Source organism: Anomaloglossus baeobatrachus, chromosome 6 (assembly GCF_048569485.1).
Source record: "Anomaloglossus baeobatrachus isolate aAnoBae1 chromosome 6, aAnoBae1.hap1, whole genome shotgun sequence".
Classification (NCBI taxonomy): Eukaryota; Metazoa; Chordata; class Amphibia; order Anura; family Aromobatidae; genus Anomaloglossus; species Anomaloglossus baeobatrachus.
The window spans coordinates 436,586,661-436,609,605 of NC_134358.1; the positions used below are offsets into that span (position 1 = coordinate 436,586,661).

The window sequence follows — 22,945 nt, forward strand, 5'->3', positions numbered from 1 at the left end:
GGTTATTTTTTATTATATATTCCGTTAAAGAACCTCGTGGATAAAAATGCATTAAAAATAGACTTTCTCTTGTGAAATAGGAGCCTATTCTGTGTCTTTGTTTCTCCTTGCAACTTATGTTTGATTTTTTTGACAATCTGGCTCTCATGGTAAAAGATTTTTCTGATAACGCAAGGTGAGCACTTTGGCCGTAATCTAATTAAGAAACGTGACTTCAAAGTAAAGTTTTGGAGAATGTAAAGCTTCTTTTTAAACCTGACCTAGAAAAACAAAATCTTGCTGAAAAAAGGCATGCTGATTCTCATAACTGCCTTCCAAAAGAGAACAAAACAAGAAATACTTTGCAATATTATAATCTTTAAACTCTTCCTTTGATAATTGAGAAGGATAATAATGTAGGTGTAAAAGTCATGAAAAGTTTAAAGGAAGAGTAGGTCTAATATATTCAGCAATACCTTAAAAGATACTTTGGAGAAGCTATCATTCCCTCTACACTAATAGGAGGTCTAAGGGGTACTTTGCACGCTGCGACATCGCAAGCCGATGCTGCGATGCCGAGCATGATAGTCCCCGCCCCCGTCGCAGCTGCGATATCATTGTGATAGCTTCACATGCACTCACCTGCCGTGCGACGTCGCTCTGGCCGGCGAACCGCCTCCTTATTAAGGGGGCGGGTCGTGCGACGTCACTGCGACATCACACGGCAGGCGGCCAATAGGAGCGGAGGGGCGGAGATGAGCGGGATGTAAACATCCCGCCCACCTCCTTCCTTCCGCATAGTCGACGGGAGCCGCGGTGACGCAGGTAGGAGATGTTCCTCGCTCCTGCGACTTCACACACAGCGATGTGTGCTGCCACAGGAGCGAGGAACAACATCGGACCGTCGCGTCAGCATAATTATGGAATTCGCCGATGCTACACCGATGATACGATTACAACGCTTTTGCGCTCGTTAATCGTATCATCTAGGATTTACACACTACGATGTTGAGAGCGACGCAGGAAGTGCGTCACTTTCGACATGACCCCACCAACATCGCACCTGCAATGTCGTAGTGTACAAAGCCCGCCCAAGGTTCTAATTGTGCAAACATTTTGAGATTTTTTGCCTTATCCAAAAAACAGATATTTAAAAAAAAAAGTGGGTACGGATCAGTATTAGATAAAAAAAAATTGGAGTTGAAATTTATTGGTATATTTCCCTAAGGGGCACTTTGCACACTGCGACATCGCAGGTGCGATGTCGGTGGGGTCAAATTGAAAATGACGCACTTCCGGCATCGCATGCGACATCGCAGTGTGTAAAGGCTGGATGATACGATTAACGAGCGCAAAAGCGTCGTAATCGTATCATCGGTACAGCGTCGGCGTAATCCATGATTACGCTGACGCAATGGTCCGATGTTGTTCCTCGCTCCTGCGGCAGCACACATCGCTGTGTGTGAAGTCGCAGAAGCGAGGAACGTCTCCTACCGGCCTCACTGCGGCTTCCGTAGGATATGCGGAAGGAAGGAGGTGGGCAGGATGTTTACATCCTGCTCATCTCCGCCCCTCCGCTCTGATTGGCCGCCTGCCGTGTGACGTCGCAGTGACGCCGCACAACCCGCCCCCTTAACAAGGAGGCGGGTCGCCGGCCACAGGGACGTCGCACGGCAGGTGAGTGTGTGTGTGAAGCTGGCGTAGCGATAACTTTCGCTACGCCAGCTATCACCACATATCGCTGCTGCGACGGGGGCGGGGACTATCGCACTCGGCATCGCAGCATCGGCCTGCGATGTCGCAGTGTGCAAAGTGCCCCTAAGGCTGGAAACACACTTATGCGTGTAAAATCGGTCCGACTTGCCTGAAAAAAACTTGGCCGATTTTAGTTCACATTAGGTCAGTGTGCAATGGAAGTGCAATGCTTTTTTTTTATTATTTAATGACTAGCAGAGCGTGTAATGCGTGTTTGATCCGTGTGTGATCCTTTTTTTTCTCAGCAGCTGTCATCTGCCATTCAGCTCTGCTACATGGCCGCTGACAGTAGACACAGACAGAGCAATGTAGCAGAGCTGAATAGCCACTGACAGCAGATACAGACAGAGCCGCACAATCAGAATGAAGTCGGATGAACTTCACCCGACTTCATTGTCATCCCGCGGCTCTGTCTGTGTGGCATGGCCTGATTTTCGGTCACCGGTGAAGGTGTCACCGGTGACCGGAAATCCCCTGAGTGACCGCAGTGGTGCCGTCACAGAGGTTATCCGCGGCCACAGCTGAAGTCCTCCTGCTGAGATCTGTGGCCGCGGGTAACCTGAGTGATGTCATTGCTGAGTGCTGATAATCACTTCAGTCGCTGCGGGGAGCTCACAGAGAGCGGTCGTGGTCTGTGACTGCTCTCTGTCAGCTTCCGATGTAGCAGAGCTGACAGCGTCGAGGGACCTCTGTGGATTACGTCAGACATGGAGGGGTATTTGGGGTCTTGAATAAAGTGGTGAAAGAGGTTGTTTTTTTTTTTGTTATTTATTTCAAATAAAGGATTTTTGGGTGTATGTCTTCATTTTCTTAATCTTATAGGATAATCATGGAAGGTATCTCGGAGAGACACCTGCCATGATTAATCTAGGACTTAGTGGCAGCTATGGGCTGCTGCCATTAACTCCTTATTACCTCGATTGCCACCGCACCAGGGCAATTCCGGATGGCCGGGTACAGTCCTGGGACAGTCGCATCTAATGGATGCGGCTATTCCGGGTGGCTGCTGGCTGATATTGTTAGGGTGGGGGGCTCCCCATAACGTGGGGCTCCCCATCCTGAGAATACCAGCCTGCAGCCGTGTGGCTTTACCCTGGGTGGTATTAAAATTGGGGGGAACCTCACGCCGTTTTTTATAAATTATTTATTTATTTTTTTTACTGCATTATATAGACCCGCTCACCGGCAGCTGTGATTGGTTGCAGTGAGATAGCTGTCACTCAGCGGTGGGGGCGTGTCTGAGTGCATCCAATCATAGGCGCCGGTGGGCGGGGAAAGCAGGGAATACAAGATTCAATAATGAGCGGCTGGCTTTTTCAAAAGAGGAGAAGCCGCCGAAGCAGTATGAACGCCGTGCAGCACCGCGCCGGTGATCGGGGATCAGTGAGTATCAGAGAGGGGGGAAGAGGGATAGACCGACATGGACAGAGAGAGAGAGAGACCAACAGAGAGAGACAGACTGACAGAGAGAGAATAGAGACCGAGAGGGAGAGACCGACTGACATTAATCGCATGTTTCTCAAAACACTGGAATTGAGTGAGGTCTCACAATGTCGGTCAATCTCTATGATTGACCGACATTGTGAGACCTCACTCATTTCCAGTGTTTAGAGAAACATGCGATTAATGTATTTAGAAAAACGAATGTCACTAGGATGGTGTGAGTGCCGATCCGTGTGACAAGCATTTTTTTCACGCTCCCATAGAGTTGCATTGGAGAGACTCGCGCGAGAAACTCTCCAAAACGCAGCATGCTACGATTTTTTTCTCAGTCCGATTTGGACTGAGAAAAAATTAGCAGCTGGGAGCAACCTCATTGTTTAACATGTGTCCGAGTGCAATGCGAGAAAATCTCGCATTGCACTACTGCGAGAAACTTGCAAGTGAGAAGCCGGCCTTAAGGGTGCTTTACACGCTGCAACATCACTAACGATATATCGTCGGGGTCACGTCATTAGTGACGCACATCCGGCGCCGTTAGCGACATCGCAGCATGTGACACCAAGGATCGACGATCAACGATCGCAAAAGCGTCCAAAATCGCTGATCGTTGACACGTCGCTCCTTTTCATAATATCGTTGCTGCTGCAGGTACGATGTTGTTCGTCATTCCTGCGGCAGCACACATCGCTATGTGTGACACCGCAGGAACGACGAACATCTCCTTACCTGCGTCCACCAGCAATGAGGAAGGAAGGAGGTGGGCGGGATGTTCTGGACGCTCATCTCCGCCCCTCCTCTGCTATTGGACGGCTGCTGTGTGACATCGTTGTGACGACGCACGAACCGCCCCCTTAGAAAGTCCGTGTGATGGGTGTTAGCGATGTTGTGCGCCACGGGCAGCGATTTGCCCATGACGCACAACCGACGGGGGTGGGTACGCTCGCTAGCGATATCGGTACTGATATCGCAGAGTGTAAAGTACCCTTTAGGTTCTGGGAGACTTTATCAAGTCTAGTACTTTATAGATCATATACTATAGGCCATTCCTGAACCAAAAGCCTTGTAGAGTAATGTGCATAAAATGTACTAAGTGGTCCTCCTCTTAATAAACCTGGAAAAACATATTTGTGCATTATGGAATCTATGGTTCAGAAATTGAAATCTGTGTGAGGGCCCCTTCATACTTCAGTGATTCTGGTACGTATATTGCAGTTTTTATACATACCAGAATTAAGGACATAAAATCAATGGGTCTGCACACACATCAGTGAGAAATCACTGATGTGTTTCCATGCTGCGTACATGCGTGTCCGTGTGCGCCGCACGGAGACAAGTCCGTTTTTTTCTAGCATCACTGATGTCCCAAGGTCCACAATATGGCGTGATCCGTGAAACACGTACCAAAAAAATCACGTACATTTAAAATAAAAAGCTTTTTAAACTCACTAGTCTCCAGCGACGCTGTCTTCAGACGCTGCTGTCTTTTGCTTCCAGACCAGCTAATTATGCTTATACATATGCATTGCACAACTGACCCGGAAGTAGCTGCAGAGGGAAGAGGCCGTCGGACACAGCATCGCGGGAGACTTCAGCACCACGGACAGCAGTGGACAGGTGAGTATAAAGCCTGCTTTACACGTTACGATTCTGCATATGATATCGTATGCGATCGTAACCGCCACCATCGTATGTGCGGCACGTTCAATTTGTTGAATGTGCCGCACAGACGATTCACCCCAGTCACACGTACTTACCCGTCCATACGACCTCGATGTGGGCGGTGAACGTCCACTTCCTGGAGTGAGAGGGACGTTCGGCGTCACATCGATGTCACGCGGCAGCCGGCCAATAGAAGTGGAGGGGCGGAGATGAGCGGGACGTAAACATCCCGCCCACCTCTTTCCTTCCACATTGTCGGCTGGAGCCGCGGGAGGCAGGTAAGATCTGTTCAATGTTCCCGGGGTGTCACACACTGCGATGTGTGCTACCTCGGGAACATTGAACAACCTGACGTGCAATTACTCAGGATTCAACGACGTGTATGCGATGAACGTTTTAACGTTCAATCGCAATCGCACATACCTGTCACACACTACAATGTACCTTACGATGCCAGATGTGCGTCACTTACGACGTGACCCCGCCGACACATTGTAAGATATATTGTAGCGTGTAAAGCAAGCTTTAGGCTATGTGCCCACAGTGCGTTTTTCCCTGCGTTTTTGCACATTTTTCGGGTTGCGTTTTTGTGTGTTTTTGGGCTCCAAACTGCATGACTTTGCTTCCCGAAGCTAAGTGTATAAGTTTTCATTTTTGCTGTCTGCACACAGTTTTTTTTTTTAGCAGCGTTTTTGAGCTGAAAAAAAAAAATGATCATGTCAATTCTTTTCTGCGTTTTACAGCGTTTTCCACCCATGCAATGCATTGGAAAAACACAGAAAAACGCAGTGATCAAAAACGCAGCAAAACGCAGTCAAAAACGCAACAAAACGCGGTAAAAATGCATGTGTTGTTGCCGCGGGTGCTTTTTTTGTGTGTTTTTAGCGACAAAAAATGTACAAAAATGCAGTGTCAAAAAAAGCAATTAAAAATGCGCACATACCCTAAGTGCCTAATCTCCATGTATTATCACGCATAGCAAACGGAGATCACACATGTGCCAAAATGACAGCACACGGAGGGACATACTGTATGTACTTTTAACACGTCAGTGAAAAACGTGTGTGTTTTTCACTGACTTGTGAAAGAGGTCTAAGAGGGTGGTTGGTGCTTGGAAACCCCTACTCCTGAAGAGGTCGACCATATTGTCTCAATGTATTGTCATTATGTAACTTAGGGCGGCGTCACATGCTACGATATATAGGGCGGATTCCGTGACGCACATCCGGCATCGTTAGAGACATCGTAGCGCGTGACAGCTACGAACGACTGTGAACGAGCAAAAATACCTTATCGTTGCTCATTGACACGTCATTCATTTTTATAAAGTTGTTCTTCCTTCTGCGCGCCGGTTGTTCGTCGTTCCCGTGGCAGCACACATCACTCCGTGTGACACCCCGGGAATGACGAGCACAGCTTACCTGCGCACCGCCGGCAATGGAAGGAGGTGGGCGGGATGTTATGTCCCGCTCATCTCCGCCCCTCCGCTTCTATTGGGCGGCCGCTGTGTGACGTCACTGTGACGCCGAACATCCCTCCCCCTTCAGGAAGAGGATGTTCGCCGCCCACAGCGATGTCGTTATGGAGGTAAGTACGTGTGACGGGGGTTTAACGACTTTGTGCGACACGGGCAATAAATTGCCCGTGACGCACAAACGATGGGGGCGGGTGCGATCGCTCATGCGATCGCACGATATATCGTCTCGTGTAACGCCGCCCTTGGTGTGATGTGTTCCTGTATAGTGATAAGATAGAAGTGCTAAGTAGATATAGCAGCCTCAATTTTGTTGTGTAGATAACAAAACACTGTTATGTAGGATGCTCATCTGGGTAGCTCAGTCTGCAACATAGTGCAGGGGTACCAAGGGCTAGCTTTTGTAGTTTGGGCTAGGAGTTAGAGGAGAGGAGAGATTTGGAGGACAGAAAAAAGGAAGTCAGTGAAGGCTGAGTAGTGCAAGTGAGGACATCACGTCCTGGACTGTACTTGGGTTGGACCTTTACAAGTAGATTCCCCTGAATGTTTAGCCTCTGAAGCATGAGGCTTGAGGAGGGTGACCTGAGGCAGGCACCTGAACCACTCTGGATGAGGAGTACAGACGTGGGGCTGCAAGACTGAGAGACGGGATTCTGAAGGTACTGGAAACCTAGAGTTAAGGACCCTGGGAACTGAAGAAAGCAGCTGACTTAGTGGTAGTCAAGGAGAAAACAGCCTTGAAGTACATTACAGTTAGAAGTAGATCCATAGAAGTGAATGTGCCGGCAATAACGTGTGACCAGTGAATAAGATTGTTTTAGCAAGTAAAAATTCTGTTTTATCGAGCAATGTGCAGTCGCCTGGTGCTGTGTGATGGACTCTTATAGACGGAGGGAACTGAAATACTGCGGCCAGCAAGTAAGTGCAACGCACACCACACACTTTACAAGGTACACTGAACAGGCCAGAGTGTAGTATATAGCTGCCAGCTTGACCACAACTACAGTGCCCTCTGGCACCCTGTTACATCTATGCTAACTAAATTTCAGCTGCAACACTGTCCAGTTTTCTGTTGTGAATTATAGTAAAATTGTTGCATAGTGGTTGACGGCTCCCATTTTTGCCAAGACCTGCCTTTTTTGCTTAAATGCTCCTTGTGCCAAGTTTGTATATTGTTTAGTATAACAGCACATTCATTTTAGCTATTCACAAAACTTGCAGGACATCACCCCTTGGCATCTGACACGACTGCATCGGGGTCCCCACTCCTAAGACTCCACCCCCGGCCTGGCTTCGGGTTTTACACACCCTTGCCATGTCTGATGAGGTGTTGCTGAGTGAGAGTGTTGAGTTTTGTGTAATCCTCCATACCCAGGATGGAATACCACACCTCTGGCTGAGGTCCAGTACCTTTGTGGTGACTGAAGCCTCAGGGGCACCACACATCACTTATGGCACAGGTTACATACACTTTCTACATTTCTTCTGCATTACAGATCTATCTATCTATATTTATTTATCCAGCTCCATTTTGGTTGAGGTCAAAATTATGGCATTAAAGGGGTCGTCCGAAAGCAAAACATTTTTCTTCTAACTTTCCATCTATTTAGTCCCATAATCTAAGCTATTATCTACACTAAAGGCCACTTTACATGCTACATAAATCTTACGATGTGTCGGCGGGGTCACGTTGTAAGTGACACACATCCGGCATCGTAAGTATGATTGTAGCGTGTAAAACCTCCATGCAATTGCGATTGAATGAAAATCCGTTCATCGCATGCACGTCGTTCATTCCTCAAAGATTGAACGTGCGGTTGTGCAATGTTCCCGAGGCAGCACACATCGCAGTGTGTGACACCCCGGGAACATTAAATGACAGCTTACCTCCGTCCGCGGCTCCCGCCGACAATGCGGAAGGAAGGAGGTGGGCGAGATGTTTACTTCCTGCTCATCTCCGCCCCTCCGCTTCTATTGGCCGGCTGCCGCGTGACGTCGATGTGACGCCGAACGTCCCTCGCACTCCAGGAAGTGGATGTTCGCCGCCCACATCGAGGTCGTATGGACGGGTAAGTACGTGTGATTGTCGTTAATCGTTTGTGCGGCACGTTCAACAAATTGAACATGCCACACATACGATAGGGGCAATGCAAATCACATACGATATCGTATGTGAAATTGCAACGTGTAAAGCAGGCTTTACAGCTACTGTGTTTTTTCTTTTTCCTCTCTGATGACAATTCGTTTGAGTACCCCAGTACATGTGTGGCGCCCTGGACTAACCAGGTCGTCACAGGTACTACAACACACACCCCCACCCTGAGACAGACACATCAGCCAGACACAAAATCCTTGTTGCCTCCCTCCAGGGGCTGATGTCCACACCAGGTGGGGTGGAGCCAGGCGGTTGGCCCCACCCACTGAGGAGTTCACAGTCCTGGAGGCGGGAAAAGGAAGTCAGATCAGTGAGAGAGAGGAGTGAAGTGGAGGAGTAAACTGACCGTGTGCGGGTGTGTGGCCCGGACACCAAGAGCAAGGTTGGCAGACGGAGGTGGCCATCTGCAGGAGAGGCAGATCAACGCGGAACCGTAGGACCGGGGTCAGGCTGTGGCCCGCCGGTACCGAACCAGGGAGCGAAGTGAAGCCAGAACACACAGGCAGGGCCTGCGGACCCCGAACAGGCTTGGAGTCACCATTAGAGGTCAAATCCGTCAGTGACCGGAACCCCAGGGGTTTCCTAACAACCAAGACCCGATTGAAGGCAACCGTCCGACCAGCAAAAGGAAATACAGCTACCTCCACAGCTAGAGTTCCAAGGGCCAGAGCCTGCGGGTAAAAGGGCTCCTCCGGCACATATACACGCTGGGGAGCGGGTTACCGGTGGGAATCCATCGGGACCGAACGTACACAAAGGTGCAGGGAAAGGCAGCCACCACCAACCGTCCGGAAGAAGTCACAGCAGCCGGCTGCGGGACCCGTCCATCCAGCCGTTTGGTTTACCAGAGACTTGCGTACATTTGTGGCTGAGTGAGTACAACTGTGCCGTCCGGCACCATGCTGCGCAGTCCAGGCGACCCTGCACCTTGCCAACCCTGCCTCCTCGTCACCTCACCGGGCCCCGGGACTACCAACCCTTACCCACGGAGGGGGAAAACAACATCCCAGCTGCTCCCTACCATCGCTCCCAGGATCCCCGTCACCAGCAGTGGTGGTGTCCAACCTCACCACAACCCGTGGGTGGCATCACGGACCAAATCCCCAAATCAAACTACTCCCCTTTCACTCACGGGCGAGGTGCGTCGCTTGAGTCCCCGGATCCGGCCCACCGCTCGAGCCACTGAGCAGCTGTCGCAGCAGCGCCGGACCCGAGCGTTAGCGAGCGCAGCAGCGTCCTCCCCGTCCGCGACACATGCTGGGATATTCAAAGCATAATCACGGAGCAGAGGCTGCAGTCACTATCACAGCCCCTACCTAAAATGAAGCGTATCAGTGACGCTCGTTTCAGGGGCGGTGCTGTCATTACACTGTCCCTGAGTGTCTTCTTAGTGCATTGTCACAATCCCCCACCCCACATGCACTGTCTCCTCCCCTTTCTTGTGCAGGATCTCCTTCCATGCCCTGCGATGAACTCAGCTTCCAGACTGTCTATGGCTTATGAAGAATAATAAGGTGTTAGCATAAGCGATGCCACTGCCAGAAACCAGTGAAGTCACAGCCTGATATACTCACACCACTCTGATGCCAGCTTAATACTATTCATACTAGGTGGGGGAGACATCGGACAGGGGGTGGGGATGAGACACTGCACTAGGAAAATGACTCGCCCACCCCAGGGCTATGGGACACCCGGTGCCGGGCCGGACTAGTCCGGTGGTAGTCAGTGGTGGCTGGGCCCGGCTCCGTGGCCCTGGTGGGTGTCAGTAGAGTATGTGGCTTGATGAATAAAGTTTGTGTTCGTGACGCCACCTGTGGTATGCGGCTTTTAAGCCGCCGCTGCTGTGTGAGGCCTCCGGGGTGATGATATAGCAGCAATGGTGGTACTGCTCCCCACAGGTGGAGCGGAGCCCCGGGGACACTGTTAGTGCTCGTGAAAGTCTATGGTGTTGTGTGGCTAACACGGTGCAGGGCCGACAGGCAATGAAAGAACCAGGCACAAACAACAGTCTCTTTACCTTTTCCTCTTTTACTTTGGAAACAGTCCAGTCCTGGGAGACCGTTACAGGTGGTGATGGGGATCTGGTCGGCCTGGAAGTACTTGGGGTGATCTTTCTGACCAGCTGAGTATGAGGCCTACTCCTGTGCTTTTCTTTGTTATGATAGGACCCTGCTTCTCTGAATCCAGCAATGGCCCTCTTTGCTGCTGGGACCAATGGTACGTCCCTTTCCCTCTGTAGCAGGCTGCGCAGGCCCTCTCTGGTGCTTGTCTGCTGGAGTCCACACCGGGCCCTGATGCTGCAGCTGTGTGTTCGGGATGTATATGGGCCAGGTGCTTGCAGCTCTCCTGCCCTTCGGATTCAGCTACCAGGGGTATTTCAAGCCCTGGTGGCCACAGACTCCGATGTCCGAGTCTCTTCTGTGCCTCTCTGCTGCTCCTGCTTCCCTGGGCCAAGCTACTCTAGCTCTAGGCCCCAGATCCACAGGACAGCTCACTCTGCGTCTGCTCACTAGCACCTCTCTCTACAGACTGACCACTACTTCCTCCCTCTGGTCAGATTTGAGGAAGGCTCCCTGGAATTCCAGGTTCAGAGCTCCCCCTGCTGGCCGGAGGGAGAACTGCGTTGGATGTTAACCTTGCTGGCCAATGGACCTCCCAATTACCTCCAGGCTCAGCATTAACCCCTTTTGGAAGGGCAATGCTGTTGTGGCGACCAGGTCCTGGGGTGCCACAAAAACACTTAGGGACACAGGAGTGACAGGACCGCCCTTAAAATGAGAGTCACTGATGACGTTTCATTTCAGGGAGGGGCAGAGGCTGTGACAGTGACCGCAGCCTTTGCCACCTGATGACACTTGAGCATGCATTGGGGTACTCAAACGAACCGTCATCAGACAGAAAAAAGAAAAAAAAAACACTGTAGCTGTTAGTGTAGTTTGGGAATGGTAGGGAATTTTTAAAGAAATTATGTTAGAAAATATCTTAGATTATGGGAGTAAATAGATCGTAAGTTATGGGCTCAAATTCCTATCAACTATTGTGAGAAGCTTGTGGGAGGATATCCAAAATGTTTGACCCAAGTCATACAGCTTAAGGGCAATGATACCAAAAACTAATGAAATGTATGTAAACTTTTGACTTTCCAGAAAGTAATAAAAATGCTATAAACCATTCTCTCTTTCTCATTATTATTTGTTGATATATTTATTATTGTGGCATTTGGCAAATATTAATAATTTTGTTAATCCTAATTGACCTGAAATGGGAAATATTTATTCTGATTTCATGTCAGATAGTGAGAAAAACATGCATATGTGTCTATTAAGATAGTGTATGTAAACGTCTGGTGTCAACTGTATATAACTGCCCAGGCCACGTTGTATAACGTAGAAAAGACCTTTATTATACTCACCTAGGGGGAGGTTGGGTCCAATGGGTGTCACTGACCTCAACATGGCAGATCAGTGTGTAAATGCACAGGAGCGCCATCGAGGCTTCTGTGTGGACCGTCATCCACACAAAGCTGGGATGGAGGACAGCTATGGATGGAAGAGAGGAAGCGCCAGATCCGAAAGCAGCGACGTCCATTGGGACATTATGTTATACAGTGTGGCCTGGGCTCTTATATACAGTATTCTAGAATGCTGTATAAAAGGGCTTACTGGTAGTGGCCACAGCTTATAAAACAAAAACTTGGTGACAGGTTGCCTTTAAATTAGTTACTTTACAAATGCTTGTAGGCTCATTTGTAGCTAAAGTGTGCAGTACATAAGGAAGACATATAAGTAAGAATTGACAGCTACAGGGTTCTCGCAAACACATAAAAATTAGTGCTACAGAGTATTTAATTCACACAGGAAATAGCACACTTTGCGTTATGAAACTACAGCGTGGCATGTGCAAACAAGTTGCAAATCATGCTAATAAAGCAGACACTATATTAACATGGCAAAGAAAAAAATGTCATCACAGCATAATCTTCTGCAGTGAAGATGTTTACGACTTCATATCCACTGCGGATTCCCTTCATTAGAGAGCATGCAAAGACGATTCCCAAGATCTCGAACGCCGAAGGCAATTCCTGCAATGATGAATATTCTTGTTTTTAACAAGCTTTCTATTTTGGGCACACAACCAAGAGTGTAAATGTTGGTCAAGTTCTTGCCACAATTTGTAGAAAACTCCCTGCAGCAATAGCTGGTCACTTCAGTTTTACCTTTATAGAGGTCATAGTTCTTCCAGTCAGTAGTGTGCCACAGCACTGGAAACTTTCCTGCAGATCATCAATTCCTTTCCTTGCTTGTACTTCTTCATGCAGTCTTTGATGGTGTAATGCTCACTGAGGAGCTGAGCAGAAGTGGACCCACTGGACAACAGGGGGGACCCAGCTTACCCTGACGTGGGAGGGGCTCAACTAAGATTCTACCGGGTATTTGCCAGAACTTCAGATGGTTAGGATGGGCTTACCTGCCGATGGATGCCAAATGCCACTGCTGGAGCAGTGTTCAGGGCTGTGGCAGCTGGCCTTCGGGGTAAGGGATGCAGGGACGGGCTCAAGTGCAGGCTGGTGGAGTCTCCGGTGCAGGCAGGTGTAACTGGGACAGCTGATGCAGACAGAATGGCTGCTACAAGCAAGTACAGAGGGTACGGTAGGGACTGATAAGTATGGCTGGGATAAGGAAACAGGTGTGGGTTAGGGAGCACAGATACAGCAGGTAGCGGGCACAGGATACATGGGACCTGACAACTAACTAGCAAGCAAACAGTAAATTAACTAAACTCGTTGCTCAGCCACCTCCACTAAGGGGAGGTTGCCTTAAATAGTCACTTCTTCTCAGCCAAAGGCTGAGAGGCACTTCTGGGTAATAGTGTGCTGACCCTTTAAGAGCAATGAAAGAGCGCGCGCACTAAGCACACTCCTAGGAGACCTGTGTGGCATGCACAGGCCCCAGGAGCAGGAGGCAGCAAGAGAGCAAAGGGGGCCATGGAGAGACGGGGAGACTGAAGTCTGGTCGCAGCGGTGAGTATGTCGGCATCCCTGCTGAAGGAGATAGGTAGAACAGTGCAGGGATGACGGCATTACAGATGGTAACTAATGAAACATTTTGTAACTGATTCCTGTATACAGTACATATCCAGCTATTGCAGTCTCTTTTTCCATCACGTATATTAATACCAGCAATGCTTCAAATGTGGTGTCCAAGCAGTAGTTCAACAGCCAAAAAAGGAGATGAAGGAAATGACAACCCCCACTGCAATAGTGAAAATAGGGGGTTCAAATATACAGGCATTTATAAATATTTGTCGGTTGTGCATTTGGACCAACAGATACATTACCAATTTACCAGTTGTATGAGAGCACAACCACAAATTGAAAAAAACCCAAAAAGTTAAAAAGTGAACAAGATTCAAACTTCATCCGTCCTTTCACCACCATCCAGCTGCTGTGTCTCTACTGCTCCAGATAGCCGCTCTTCTTGCCTGTAATGCACAGGCCAAAGGTGTGCTAAATTGATTAAGAGGCCTGGCTATTAAAATAAAAATGGGTGAACCTTATTCAAGTGAGTTTTTGCTTCAAAAATAATGATTAAAACACCAGTCTTGATAATGCTCCCCTTAATCTGCAGATATATCAAGAATTAGACCTTACAGTAGGATTTTTCTTTTAAGCCCAAGAAGGAGTATTTTGATTTCAGCAAATAAATGTTATTATTTGTATAATGAAACTTTCTGTACAATTTCTTTGCAGTTTTTAAGATCTTGGTTTACTGTGATTTCATAAGAATCATTATTGTTTACTGTATATCAATTTGTCTTGGTCATGACGTGGATGCAGAGGTGCTCTGCCAGTGGCATAGCTTGAAGCTTTTAAACCCCAATGCAAAATTAGGACTCCCATGATCTAAAAAAAATATTACAGCAAATGTATGTTTTGGAAACAGAATATCTTTATATCATGCAGCCTATTTGATGGGTACTTATAACATTCGAGAGCTAAGGCCACTTTGTGTGTCCACTGTCTGTAAGAAAAAAGTTCATGTGTCTGTGATTTTACGTTAGAGGGACTTTTACCGATTCCGAGGGGCTGCTGATAAGTCTTTGTGATTATTTTTGTTTCTATGGTAATGAATGTTACATCACATGAAAGCTTTATGTGTCTAATATATGTTTTCAAAATTTTGTGTTTGTTGCTTATGGCAACAGTGTTCTACACCCACGGGAAAACAAAATGGCGGAGTTTAATGCGATATTCACAGCAACTGAGAGCAGAGGCGTGATAAAATTCTTGTTTCTGCAAAGAAAGGCCGCTAAGGATATTCATGGTGATATGTCGCAGACATTGAGGGATGAATGCCCTTCATATTCCACAGTTAAGAACTGGGTTGCCAAATTTAAAACATCCTGGACGACCAAGAGTGGTTGTTCCGGAGATCAGCGATGCTGTGCACAACCTCATACTGGAGAATCGACGAATTTCAGCTAAAGCAATAGCAGACATCATGGGGATTTTCCGTGAACATGTTTGTGTTATTATCCATGAACATTTGGACATGAGGAAGCTACCTGCACAGTGGGTCCCCAAATGTTAGACAACAGATCAGAGAAGCATGCGAGTGCAAACTTCCCGGTCCATTTGTCAGCGTTTCCGGACTGATAAGAAGAACTTCCTGGATCGACTGGGCACTATGGATGAGACTTGTTTTTTTTTTGTATGACCTTGAAAACAAGGAGCAGTCAAAACAGTGGAGGCACAGTGGTTCTCCTCGTCCAAAGAAGTTCAGGGTGCAAAAATCAGCCACTAAGGTGATGGCGTCTGTGTTCTGCGATAAAGAGGGCATGCTAGTGGACTATCTTCAAAAGGGTTCCACAATCAATTCAAGGTATTACATTTAACCTTTGGACCAATTGAAGGCAGCTCTGAAGGCCAAAAGGTGCGGCAAGCTGTCCAAAGGAATCTTGTTCCTGCAAGACAATGCCTCCGCTAACACTGCACAAGAGACCATGGCAAAACTGTCAGAGCTGAGTTTCCAGCTGGTTGACCACCTACCTTATTCACCAGATCTAGCTTCCTCCAACTACCATCTGTTTCCAAACCTGAAGAAACACCTCAAGAGTACCAAGTTTCACACCATTTCTGATGCCATGGCTGCTATGGATGTCTGGTTTGAGGCACAACCGAAATCCTTCTTTTTGCTAGGCTTACAGTACTTGGAATACCGATGTAAGAAGTTTGTTGACATCAGTGGAGAGGATGTGGAATAAATGTAAAGTTTCATCATCCTATCTCATTTCTTTCTGGGTAAAGCCAAAAACGTATTAGCAGCCCCTCGTATAATTATTATTATTATTATTATTATTATTATTATTATTATTATTAATTATTATTATTATATGTGATACATGTTACTTATGTGTTCATATCAGAATTCTAAGATTTAGACGTGTACGGTATCTCCTTATTCTTAATCACACACATAGGATTGTGCAGTAGTCCCTATATTCTATTCTACTACCCCTTATTCTTAATCACTTAACTATGGATTTCAAATGTATTTGTAAAAAATGTGAACCTCAGAAAGGCCTAAAGGGGGGAATCCTGTTTGAAAGAAGAACTTGTGATGACGCTATAGGGCCATGGCAACCAGATGTAAGCATACATGGAACAGAAAGCTGCCATCAGCAGAAATACAATACTAGAGCAGTAAGAGTTAAGTTTCTCAAATAGTGATTGTACACATCTATTTTGTCATCACTTTTAATAAATACCAAAGTGACATCAGTTTTTTGTTCATTTCAAGGTGACAACTGATATGACTTTTTCAGGAACAGCATTTTGTGCTATTTGTTTCTGGCAAAATGATGAAAACCATAATACAAATTTGATGGACTCAAAAATTAATGGAATCTGTCTACTGTAGGGATGCTCATGTCTAGTGACAAATCCGTAGCCTGAGTGAATCCAATTTTTCTGTTCTTATGCAAGAACAGAATAAATCCGAATACTTCTTCAAACAGAGCCCTTCACCTTTTTCAATACATAGGGTGAAAAACACAACAGAGTGCAGCATCTAATACTTTAAAAATTGGCTTAGGACTATGGATGAGCGAATTCGAATGGTAAAATTCAGGATTCCTAAACAAAAGTCTATGCTACTGTTTGGGTTTGCCACCCATATAAAATTTGTTGAAAGGCTGCAGCGCAGCCAATCAACAGGCTTTTTGGTTGTGGACACTTTCGTATCCATCATAGCCATGCCAAGTTTTGGCATGGCTGTGATTGGCAGTCACACCAGATGACCTAACCAGTATAAAGGACATATCATGGGATGCACAGCCATTTCATTCTAAGCCTGGTGCAGTGTGCCCCCAACAGCCTGGTGCACAGTGCCCAAACAGCCTGGTGCACAGTGCCTTAACAGCCTGGTGCACAGTGCCCTAACAGCCTGGTTCAGAGTGCCCTAACACCCTTGTGCACAGTGCCCTTACAGCCTGGTGCACAATGCCCTTACAGCCTGGTGCACAGTGCCCTAGCAGCCTGGTGCATAATGCCCTAACAGCCTGGTGCATATTGCCCTAATTACAGCCTCTTCTCTAAAAAAAACGAGGAGAGCATCAAATAGGGGATGTGGTCATGGTGATGCTGGTGGTCATGGTGTAACTGCTGCAGGGGTAGGATGTGCTTGATCTGTGCCTGCTACGTGCTCAAATAAAACATCTTCCTCTGGTGTACGCATACAACAGGACGTTCTGCGTAATTTTGTTGGCCCAAGTACCACTGGACAAATGGTGAGCCCAAAACATGTTAAGGCAGTTTTAGATGGGATAGCTGAGAGTGCTTCCAGTTCTTTCACATTGTCTTCCTCCTGGTACCCTGCTGAAAGCCTGTGGACCATGGGCATCTGTCTTACCCTTCACTCCCTTGCAAATCAGCCAAGCAGTCAGATTCCCAAGTTATGAAGTCACTTCTGCTTTTTGATGACTCCAAATGCTGGAGCTCCATGGTTCATCTACTTGGCCCTGCACCAAAAGTGGAAGTGACTGAGTGCACTGATGCCCAATCACTTATTCTGTTGGAGGATTAGTAGGTGGGAGGGCTAGTGCACACAGTCAGAAGACCACTGCTGCACATCTGTGATGCTGATGCGCACACACATCTCTGATGCTGACACACAGTTGCCACCTGCTGCAGCTTTCTGCAGTGTGAAGACCAGCAATGAGGGCAGGGGTGAGGAGTAGGTGGAAGATGATGTGGGGAATGATGAGGTCCTAGACCCCACATAAGAGATAACGAGATTCAATAGGAGATAAGGCCATCCAAGTGACGTGCGCAGTTTGGAGGAAGAGTCGGTGCCGCTGCCCCAGCAGTACAGCAAATGAAGGAGTAAGGTGCACAGCAGTCAGCACCTAGCCAGTACATCAACTGCTACTGCCCACCTCGCCAACGACTGAGCTCACAAAACCCAGCTTAAAGGAGATCATTGGCATGTCATTTCTTCAGGCAATGTGCTGATGACAAGAGAAGAATGCTTTGCACACTGTGATGTCAAAGCCTGAAGTGAGGCATAAATGTTCTGAACTTGAGCACCACCTGCATTATAAGGCATCTGAATATAAAGCCCAAACCGCAGGGGAGTACACAACTGAAAAACCATGAAAGATCCGAGGCTCCTCCTGCTACCTGTTCTGAAATAGTCTCGGCCTCACTCCCGCTCATGATCAACAAGGCCACCCGCCTCCCCGCAAAGAGAGGATGTGAATGCACCACTACCAACCAGTGCTGGATTTCCTATTAAGCACAGTAGGCACTGTGCCTAGGGTCTACAATTTTTTTTAATAATTTAATAATTTTAATAAATTTTTTTAATTTAATAGGAACTTCCAATAAACTACAATCATACAATATTTGACAACATATTGAAATTAATACAGAACTAATCATGGCAATTTCTTATTGCTTCTCTTTTCATTAAAGTCATTAATGATGTTTTCAAATTCCATACCTTTTATCAATTCACTTTCAATGCACAGAAAAGCCAAAGATGATAGACAATCTTGACTCATGGGGGAGCGTAAATAGTTCTTAAGGTACTTCAGCTTAGTCAGATAGTATAAAATGCTTGGACTCGAAAAGTGTTTGTTGCAGTTATTTGCTTTTCTGTTTCTCCTTCAAACAAGATATTTATTTTGCATTTTCTGTCTAAGATTTGTCTATACTCTGTATTTGGAAGAAGCTCCTTTCCAGCCTTGTCAAACTCATTGAATTTTTCTTCACTTCAAATATTAGCCAAGTATTGCAAAAGTCCGCCATATAAGTTAGTGATTGTGCATAACTCTATTCTAGGTTCTTGAACTGCTTTGCTTTCAATGTTGATGTTCTTTAAGATATCTTCCCAAATGAAGGACATTTAAAAACCATTTCAAATCTGTTCAAATGTATTAGTAAAGCATTGAGTTCATAAACAACTGCTTTTTTTTATCCTTCACTGTCAGCAATAAGAACTCATACTATGTTTGTTTGTTAACAACAAAGAATTTTAGACCATAAATTAATTTGTAATTATTGTTTCCAATTGAGTATGGAAACTTTCCATACATTTCGTATTTAAGTTGGTGTTCCTAGGGCCTAAGAAAACCTAAATCTGGCCCTGCTATCATCAGTGTCACATAGCATCCCCATATCCTATAGAACAGGGGTCAGGAACCTTTGTGGCTAAGAGAGCCGTAAACGCCACATATTTTGAAATATAGTTCCGCGAGAGCCGTACAATATGTTTAAAGGGCCATTGACAGATCAATCGCTCCAATGTTCACTTAGTACAGCAAGGAATGCTCCTCCCTGCTGTATAAAGCCACAACTGGACTGAAACAATGGTAATTAGCAGTAAAAAAATCAAATAAATAACTTACATTGTGAACTTGCGATGCATGACATCAGTCCAGCAGTCTGGCTTCTTCTTTTTCCTGCGCATGACTGGAAGCTGGCATTCTTCCCACCTGATGTTGAGAGAATGCCAGCTTTGAGGCATTCGCAGAAGAAAGAAGCTGGAATATTGGACATGTCACACAACGCATTGTCAGTTATGTCAATTATCTATTTTATTATTTTACAGCGAATTATTGTTTAGGTCCAGCGGTGGCTTAGTGCAGCAGAGAGGAACACTCCTTTGTGTACTAAGTGACAAACACACACAACTCTGCTACATACAGACAAACACACACAACTCTGCTACAAACAGACACACACAACTCTGCTACAATCAGACAAACACACACAACTCTGCTACAAACAGACAAACACACACAACTCTGCTACATACAGACAAACACACACAACTCTGCTACATACAGACAAACACACACAACTCTGCTACATACAAACACACACAACTCTGCTACATACAGACAAACACACACAACTCTGCTACATACAGACAAACACACACAACTCTGCTACATACAGACAAACACATACAACTCTGCTACATACAAACACATACAACTCTGCTACATACAGACAAACACATACAACTCTGCTACATACAGAAAAACACACAACTCTGCTACATACAGACAAACACATACAACTCTGCTACATACAGACAAACACATACAACTCTGCTACATACAGACAAACACATACAACTCTGCTACATACAGACAAACACACACAACTCTGCTACATACAAACACACACAACTCTGCTACATACAGACAAACACACACAACTCTGCTACATACAGACAAACACACACAACTCTGCTACATACAGACAAACACATACAACTCTGCTACATACAGACAAACACATACAACTCTGCTACATACAGACAAACACACACAACTCTGCTACATACAGACAAACACATACAACTCTGCTACATACAGACAAACACATAGAACTCTGCTACATACAGACAAACACATACAACTCTCCTACATACAGACAAACACATACAACTCTGCTACATACAGACAAACACATACAACTCTGCTACATACAGACAAACACATACAACTCTGCTACATACAGACAAACACACACAACTCTGCTACATACAGACAAACACATACAACTCTGCTACATACAGACAAACACATACAACTCTGCTACATACAGACAAACACATACAACTCTGCTACATACAGACAAACACACACAACTCTGCTACATACAAACACACACAACTCTGCTACATACAGACAAACACACACAACTCTGCTACATACAGACAAACACACACAACTCTGCTACATACAGACAAACACATACAACTCTGCTACATACAGACAAACACATACAACTCGGCTACATACAGACAAACACATACAACTCTGCTACATACAGACAAACACACACAACTCTGCTACATACAGACAAACACATACAACTCTGCTACATACAGACAAACACACACAACTCTGCTACATACAGACAAACACACACAACTCTGCTACATACAGACAAACACATACAACTCTGCTACATACAGACAAACACATACAACTCTGCTACATACAGACAAACACATACAACTCTGCTACATACAGACAAACACATACAACTCTGCTACATACAGACAAAAACATACAACTCTGCTACATACAGACAAACACATACAACTCTGCTACATACAGACAAACACACACAACTCTGCTACATACAGACAAACACATACAACTCTGCTACATACAGACAAACACATACAACTCTGCTACATACAGACAAACACATACAACTCTGCTACATACAGACAAACACACACAACTCTGCTACATACAAACACACACAACTCTGCTACATACAGACAAACACACACAACTCTGCTACATACAGACAAACACACACAACTCTGCTACATACAGACAAACACATACAACTCTGCTACATACAGACAAACACATACAACTCTGCTACATACAGACAAACACACACAACTCTGCTACATACAGACAAACACATACAACTCTGCTACATACAGACAAACACATACAACTCTGCTACATACAGACAAACACATACAACTCTCCTACATACAGACAAACACATACAACTCTGCTACATACAGACAAACACATACAACTCTGCTACATACAGACAAACACATACAACTCTGCTACATACAGACAAACACACACAACTCTGCTACATACAGACAAACACATACAACTCTGCTACATACAGACAAACACATACAACTCTGCTACATACAGACAAACACATACAACTCTGCTACATACAGACAAACACACACAACTCTGCTACATACAAACACACACAACTCTGCTACATACAGACAAACACACACAACTCTGCTACATACAGACAAACACACACAACTCTGCTACATACAGACAAACACATACAACTCTGCTACATACAGACAAACACATACAACTCGGCTACATACAGACAAACACATACAACTCTGCTACATACAGACAAACACACACAACTCTGCTACATACAGACAAACACATACAACTCTGCTACATACAGACAAACACATACAACTCTGCTACATACAGACAAACACACACAACTCTGCTACATACAGACAAACACACACAACTCTGCTACATACAGACAAACACATACAACTCTGCTACATACAGACAAACACATACAACTCTGCTACATACAGACAAACACATACAACTCTGCTACATACAGACAAACACATACAACTCTGCTACATACAGACAAAAACATACAACTCTGCTACATACAGACAAACACATACAACTCTGCTACATACAGACAAACACACACAACTCTGCTACATACAGACAAACACATACAACTCTGCTACATACAGACAAACACATACAACTCTGCTACATACAGACAAACACATACAACTCTGCTACATACAGACAAACACACACAACTCTGCTACATACAAACACACACAACTCTGCTACATACAGACAAACACACACAACTCTGCTACATACAGACAAACACACACAACTCTGCTACATACAGACAAACACATACAACTCTGCTACATACAGACAAACACATACAACTCTGCTACATACAGACAAACACACACAACTCTGCTACATACAGACAAACACATACAACTCTGCTACATACAGACAAACACATACAACTCTGCTACATTCAGACAAACACATACAACTCTCCTACATACAGACAAACACATACAACTCTGCTACATACAGACAAACACATACAACTCTGCTACATACAGACAAACACATACAACTCTGCTACATACAGACAAACACACACAACTCTGCTACATACAGACAAACACATACAACTCTGCTACATACAGACAAACACATACAACTCTGCTACATACAGACAAACACATACAACTCTGCTACATACAGACAAACACACACAACTCTGCTACATACAGACAAACACATACAACTCTGCTACATACAGACAAACACATACAACTCTGCTACATACAGACAAACACATACAACTCTGCTACATACAG

General features: G+C 45.6%; 1 pseudogene; it reads right to left on the reverse strand.

The window, feature by feature from the left end:
- Nucleotides 1-12,405: 12,405 nt before the first annotated feature.
- On the reverse strand, nucleotides 12,406-13,799 carry LOC142243955 (CD63 antigen-like; annotated as a pseudogene).
- Between the last annotated feature and the right edge of the window lie 9,146 nt (nucleotides 13,800-22,945).